At 38.6% G+C, this 7770-nt stretch overlaps 1 long non-coding RNA gene across 1 annotated transcript; it reads right to left on the reverse strand.

Moving 5' to 3' along the window:
- Nucleotides 1–4993: 4993 nt before the first annotated feature.
- On the reverse strand, nt 4994–7088 carry LOC125372564. Its single transcript, XR_007218193.1, has 3 exons — nt 6961–7088; nt 6268–6396; nt 4994–5145 (listed from the first exon to the last, which is right to left on the reverse strand). It is a non-coding gene; the product is annotated as an uncharacterized LOC125372564 (long non-coding RNA).
- Nucleotides 7089–7770: the final 682 nt, after the last annotated feature.

Consider the following 7770-nt stretch of genomic DNA (forward strand, 5'->3'; position numbering starts at 1 on the left):
AGAGTATGGCAAGATAACCAGTATGAAACAATACTGGCCTGGTTGCAGTTTACAAAGGCTATCGTTTTTGTTTATGAATAGAATTCTAAAATTTCTCTTTGAATTTGTCTAAAGAATGGTCTTTTCTTTTTGTATAAATTATTTTGCTATCAAAACTTTAATATTCAAAGGATTTTATTGTTACCTCTAAATTCAAAAAATATATTTTTCTGAGTAATACTTATTTTCCCTTCAATAATGGTAGTAAGCAATATTGACATATCTTTTCAACATATTTGCATTCACATATATCTTGTATCTTGTATAAGAACATATTTGTTGTTATGATATTTTTGATTATTTTGTACAGAAACCATCTTATGTTTACACTTGTATTGTATACGCCATAAGATTTACAATAACCCAATCAGTTTCTTCATATTTCTTACCCATTATTCTTTCCCACACCTCTTGATCATGACTTTTAACCCAAACAATAATTTAAAAGGGATTGGTAAAACATCTTACTTCCTTTTTTGTTTCCACAATGTTAATTATGTTAAAGGGGAGATTGGGGTATTACTTTACTGTGCCTGGATAAGATATTCCTCGTTTCTTACAGTATCTAGCAGTGGGTATTCTATATACTTTCAAATTTAATAAGATGCCACTGTATTTTTCTTCTGGAATTCAGCAAAATGACATATATAACCTCTGTCATTTAGAAGGTCGTTAATGCAGTCTACTCCTTAACTGTGCCATAAAACAAAGGATAAAACAAAGGATAAAACAAAGGATAAAACAAAGGATAAAACAAAGTTTTATTATCTACGGTAATGTTTTTGTTGTCTTCATTTTTTGCCGATTTGAAATTCACAAGTCATTCATCGTATTCTTTAACAAACAAATCAAATTTCAGGTTCATAGCCGACATCTCACCTTGAATTGCCTTTAACGTTTTCGCGATGTCGGCCATTTCTGATATACCCTGATCTGCTTGCTCGTGTTCACCTGGCAAACACTGACCTGTAACATTCCCCGCTGACAGGCTGGTTGTACTCTGCCCCCGTTGGTGTCACGTGGAAAGTACCGACCCCCGGTAGCTGATCCAGGGTTGCTTTCAACATCTCCCACATCACGTGATTATCGGCAATGTCAACACAAACAACACCACACCCGATTTCATGGGCGAGCGTTATAGCGGGGGCCCTCCATCCACGTTTCTTCACTCGTTGACAAAACCTGCCGGTTCGAGCCCTCCAAACATCAACTGACACACCAATGGCACGGTGGGAGAAGCCAAATACATTCACTACGCGATATTAGCAACAGGTTACATGTTTGAATGTTTGTATCTCTTATTTGCATATATTATCACCGAACACACGACTGTCAACACTGCTTGTCACGTGACTCGTGTTATACCATATTGATTGGTTTATTAATTCTGCCGAGTTATTTTTGTTACCATGGTTTTCCAAACTGCATGGCAACACAGTGGATACATCTTGCCAGTTTCCTTTAGAAATATTATGGGTATAATATTTCAGCCATCTATTGTGAATTCGCCAGCCATATTATATGAACATTTGGGATGAGTATAGATAGATGATCAAGCCAAGTTTTACTTTGGAATATTCTGTCCATCCGTGTAAATATTTGTGAAGCAATAATATGTTTAGCGTATGGAACACTAATAATTTAGGTGTTAACTGCATAACATTTCTTTTAATTTTATCTTTTCCTCCTTTCAAGATAAATTTAAAGCAACTTTTTTTAAAATGAATTTAAAAGTCCATCTGGTGGGCATGGAATTAAAACAAAATGATCAAGTTTTGATAATAATAAAGATTTCAGTACAACATTTTTCCCAATAGGGATTAGAATTCTTTTAGACAAACGGTTCATGTCTTTATTTCATTTTTTCTTGATAATGAAGTTGAGTCATTTCATCAATTCGACATCAAATTCAATTCCTAAAAGCTTAAATGGTGCCAGTCTCCAGTCTAGGTTCCATTCCTCACACAGCTTTATCGGGCTCTTTTTGGATCCAATCCTTATTAATGGGTTTTTGTGCATTAGTTTTTAATTCCAGAAGACCTAGCAAAAAGGTTTAGAACTTAGCAGAGGGTTTTTCTCAGTACCGTCCAATATGATGGTTGTATGATCTGCGAACTGTGGCAGTATATGTTCAATATTTCAAATTTTAATGCCCTTTATTTTTTTTTCGTTTCTTATCAATAGTGCAAGGATCTCAACACATACAATAAATATGTAAGGCGAGATAGGATCTCCCTGGCGCCATCCCCTTGTAATTTGAGAGAACTTCGCAAATAAATTTTCTAAAACAGAAGATTCCATTCCTGTAAAAAAGACTGAAATCCATTTGGTTCAAAGTTGAAAAACTTCAATACCTTCATTATAAAAGTTCTGTCAACAGAATCGAACGCTGTTTCAAAGTCAATAAGGAGAAATAACCCTTGGATTTGATGTTTCCGTGTAATCCATACTGTTATAATATATCCATTATATCCGTCAGTTCGTTATAAGCGTGTTTGTTATAAACGTAGTTTATTGTATGTCTTGTTGCCTCTCCAATTTTACCTCATTAATATTTGCAAGACATCTTTTCGGCCTCGGTTTGTCAGTCACATGATCTGATCACATGATACACACGCGACAATGAACAACATCGTAAGGTAAATAGACGCACGTGTTCGTTTAACTGCTGTCTTCGTTTAAAATATGACAGTCCATCCATGTATGTACATTTTACACATACAAAGTAAAAAGGTTCCTTTTGTCTGGAGATTCATTTCACTTTGTTTCTCGAGTCTGTATAAACCTCTGATCCAATTTAAGTGGGAAGCAGAATATGTTTTCACATATTGTGGCACATGGTACTGAAAAGCTTTTCATAGATATATTCGTCGTCGAGTGTGACATATTTCCAGGGGCATCTGAACTTTTCCGTACTTTCAGATCAAGGTCAATTCCCTTTTCCACAATTTTCGTTTGAACGTTGTATTTCTTTCTAAGTTCATAAGCTTTGCCGGCTAACTTCTTTAACTAAAGTCCGTACGTATCGATACCTTCTTTCCGCGCAGAAATCTCCCTTCCCTGGAGCTGGCTGCCAATACACTGTGTTGGTCATAAACAGAGTGGGGAATTTAGTCACTATCACTATTGTTTTGCCGTGTAGGGGTTTGTCGAATTTCGCGGAAGGCGGTGGATAGCGGCGAAAGTCGTTGGCACCTGGGATATGGAACTCGCTGAGCAGTTTTTTGCACCCCTTTTCCGGGTCTTCTGTGTACTATTCCATAGACAAGCAGGTTTGTTTTTCGCATGTAGCCTTCTTGCTGCAAAATCTTATTCCCCTATTCTGTGGTCACTGCATCGAGATCTGCACGAACTTTTTTGTATTTCAGTCTTGTTTTCTGCGTTATTTATTGATTTGTTTTTTTTACTGCGCAGGTTTGCGGCCATTTCATGGAGGATGAGATGGATTTTCTCTCATCTCGACCGGAAGTCCTTTAATGTCTTCTTGGGACACTATACACACACACAAAAAAGAAGAACACTTGTCATTACTTTCAGCTGAGACAAGAATCACCTAATTGACAAGTTTGTTTGTTTGTTGTTTAACGCCGCACTCAACAATATTCCAGCTATATGACGGCGGTCTGTAAATAATCGAGTCTTGACCAGTCAATCACGTGCATCGTGAGCATCGATCCACGCAATTGGGATACGATGATATGCATCAACCAAGTCAGCGAGCCTGACCACCCGATCCCGTTAGTCGCCTCTTACGACAAGCATAGTTGCCTTTTACGCCAAGCATGGGTTGCTGAAGACCTATTCTACCCCGGATCTTCACGACACTATAGGCAAGTACATTTCCATTCATCACATGTTGCTCTTTCATGCTTTATATCCTGAAAGATAAGAGTAAACTTTCCTGCTTTAGTTTCATAAAAGTTTGATCAACAGTTGAAGTTGAGTTTGTGAAGATAGCCAATGATATTATTCAGTTGAACTCCCATCAGCCAATACTACATCAGGGAAGTGTATATCTGTAGTCTGGGTGTAATAAAGGTTCGTCATTATACTATTGTCAGACCCAAATAGTTACAAAACTGAGATTGTGTATTCAACTAATACTTGAAGAGGAAACATAATAGTAATATCTTCAGGACAAATGCACGAATCCAACTTGGTTTTCTAATACCGACTATACCGATATCTCAGGAATATAGGTGATCAAACCGCAATATACTGACAATATCGATTATGTGCACTCATCACTTTTGACACAGCAGTTATCACAGCTCAGCCAAACGCAACTGTTGAAAACATAACTGGACACTTCAACAAGCACAAGCACTTCAACAAGCACACATGTATGCCCACACGTCTCATGAAGTATATCACCACTATTGCTGTACATGAGTGAAATCCACAAACAATTATACCAGTGAATAATGTCTGTGTCTGACCAGTGACGAGTATTTCAAGTAAATATTTTATAGCGGCGTGACCAGACAAAAATAATGGTAAATATCATCAGCAATGGTCGACGCCATCCGTTTACGATGCCACACACTCCTCCCCCATATCCATTCCGAAAATGATGTCTGATGCAGTTTCCTATTTTGAATGGTATCTTATGTTCCCGTGTTTCTTCAGCTGAACACTTGACTTGCCTTTGCATGTGTTTGTCACGGGAGCATCGGTGGGTCAGGTTGCGCTCCATTTTTTTGGCGAATACCTTGTACCCCCACAGCTAGTATTTGATAGTGTGTCATAAACACATGTTTGTGATATAGTGAAATCGTACAATGGACTCTACTTTTAACTGAATTCTAATGATAATGGCATTTTCTATTCAAACTCCTTCCTGACGGAAACCTGATATTCCTATTTCCGTAATGTTCTGCCATGTACGAAATATGAGCAATATGAGCGTTGTATTTGCTTTGCATATGCAAATTTGAATGAATAATTGCAACTGTAAGTTTTTAAATCGTGTTTATTCCGTTGTCAAACAGACAATGTGTTCAACTAAAGGGAACTAACTCTTGTTTTTCCTTGTATTTGGGCTTGAACCGTTGCCTTCACAGGTTTAGTATCAAATTTTCCCAGCAAGTAGGGGAATAAGGTTAGCTGAAAATAAAAGAAACGATGTTATTAAATTGGAACTGGAAGTCAGGACACGTGTGATACAGATACAATAAATCTCGCGGAGTTTTAACCCCCAACACAGTGTTAGTATTGGCGATCAAGACGTTAATGATTGAGATTTTATTCCACTTTTATCAATATTTGAGGAAGTTCACGGCACCGACATTTAACAGAAGGGAATAAAATATGGTACCCATTTTGGGAATCGAACCTCTAGTCGCTAAGGCACACGATTATTTCTCTACAACTGAAACAAGGTGAAATGGGGTTTAACGTCACATTCAAGATGGTTGCATTTATACAATGGCGTGCAAGCGAGCGCGTGTGACAATAACTGAAATCACAATAATTGGAATCGGAGTAAGGTTTCTGATATTAATGATAATAACTTGATATTCAGATGACGATTTGTATGCATCTTGTAGCTTTCATAACTTTATCAACTGTAATTCAAACGAAAGACCATTTGGAGGCTGTTTTCAAATTGTGTGATCTGCGGTTCAAAATAATTTTGTCAGTGGAACTGAAGGGGGGGTAAGGCAAAATTTGGTTGTCAGCAAAGTTCTAGCTGTATGACGGCGGTCTGTAAATAATCGAGTCTGGACCAGACTGTCAAGTGATTGACATCAAAAGCATCAATCCACGCAATTGGGATGCGATGACATGCCTCATCCAAGTCAGCGAGGCTGACCACCCAATTCCGTAAGTCGCTTTTTACGACAAGCATGGATTGCGGAAGACCTATTCTACCCCGGATCTTCACGGGTAGCCACAGAAATATATATCATATAGGGTAGTATATGTTGGCCAAAGGTTGATAACACTTTCCCCTACACAGTCGTACCAAATGAAAACAATGACATTCAGAAATATGAAGGTTTATGCGTCCCGTATTATAAAATAAATCATGAATGCTATTAATATTTGTCGTGTCGGGTTGCATCAAAAAGTAAAACTTCGGAATGGAAAATAACTTGGAACCAATGGCACCGGAAGCGACTATATTTGCTCAAAATAAACCAATGTCTTAAAGTCTTTTATTATGAATTACGCGGCCTACATGTGACCTTTACGTCGTACAAGGAATGTAAGAGTGAAGCGTACCTTTGATCTCCTGCTCTGTCAGACATTCACACGTTAAACAGTTGTTGGCATCACGCTTGTAGCCCCGCGGACAGGGCACCAGACAGCGGAGTGGTGGACACGTGGTTTCCTGGGCCTCGGCCACGTGACCTGTACAAGGAATCACTGGATAAATGGACATATCGGCGAGTGCATAAAAGAAAAACGCAACAAAAAACCCCGATCAAAACACCCCAAATAACCAATTAAACAAATAAACAGTAAATCTACCCATATTACATCAAAACTCAATGATGATGTTTATCGCTAGATAAAAGGATATTTCTTGAAAACCGCACTTAGCATTTTTTGTATTACTGTAAGTAATATACCTTAACGTCGGAATGGCGTGTTTTCACTTTAGAGTGAGTGAGTGAGTGAGTGAGTGAGTGAGTGAGTGAGTGAGTGAGTGAGTGAGTGAGTGAGTGAGTGAGTGAGTGAGTGAGTGAGTGAGTGAGTGAGTGAGTGAGTGAGTGAGTGAGTGAGCCGCTTTTAGCAATATTCCAGCAACATCACGGCGGGGGACACCAACAATGGGCTTCACATACGTGGGAATCGAACACAGGTGACGAGTGAGCACTATCCACTAGGCTACTCTACCGCTCCATGATGGTAAAGGCTACATTTTCCATCAGAAATCTATGACAAAAACGAAACAGTTTGAATGCTACTCACCACACACAAGAACGGCGACGACAGCGAAAATGACAGCAACTCCCTTCATGATTGACAACTATAGACACGATATCGACAAGCAATCGAGAAGATATGGACAAGTGGCTGTAGTTGATTGTTTGTTTGAACATATTTATACACCTGGTCCTTCTAATTAGCGTAGAAAGATGAAGAATGATATGGAATTAAAACGGGTGTCGCCCGAGGGTTCATTTGTTTCAGCAGCTGGAATTCGGAATTGTATACAATCATACACGGGGATAGATAACATAAAGCTGCTATGCTATATATTCACTAACCTTCCCCGCAGTTTCACAAATATGTTCTAGCAAAAGTATGAAAAGATATACAGTAGAACACGGCTATAACGAACTACAAGGGACCAGAGAAATCAGTTCGTTATATCCGTTGTTCGTTATACTCGTTTTCGCTCGGAAACGTCCGCCATCTTGGGTAAGACAAAACATAGATTTTCCAATGACAGACATACTATTTTACAGACAATATTACATGTACAGGTAAGATTAACACAATGCAAATTTAACAAGGTTGATCCGTCACCGCTGATTGTATTGATTCGCCGCTGATTGCATACAGCCAATTGTCAGTGACACTTGACACTGAGTGAGATTTCTCAGTTCGCTATACACGTCACTAATTAGTGATAGATGGGTTTGTCGGTGATCAGATATCAGTTCGCTGTTTCCGTTAGTTCGCAGTAAAGACCTACACACCCTAAGATGCCTAACTGGCTCTAACTGGGGAGCCTCGAAAGATACCCTCCTCTCTCTCTACATATCACTAATTAGA

The sequence above is a fragment of the Haliotis rufescens genome, unplaced genomic scaffold (genome assembly GCF_023055435.1).
Source record: "Haliotis rufescens isolate VD_foot unplaced genomic scaffold, xgHalRufe1.0.p SCAF_43, whole genome shotgun sequence".
NCBI lineage: Eukaryota > Metazoa > Mollusca > Gastropoda > Lepetellida > Haliotidae > Haliotis > Haliotis rufescens.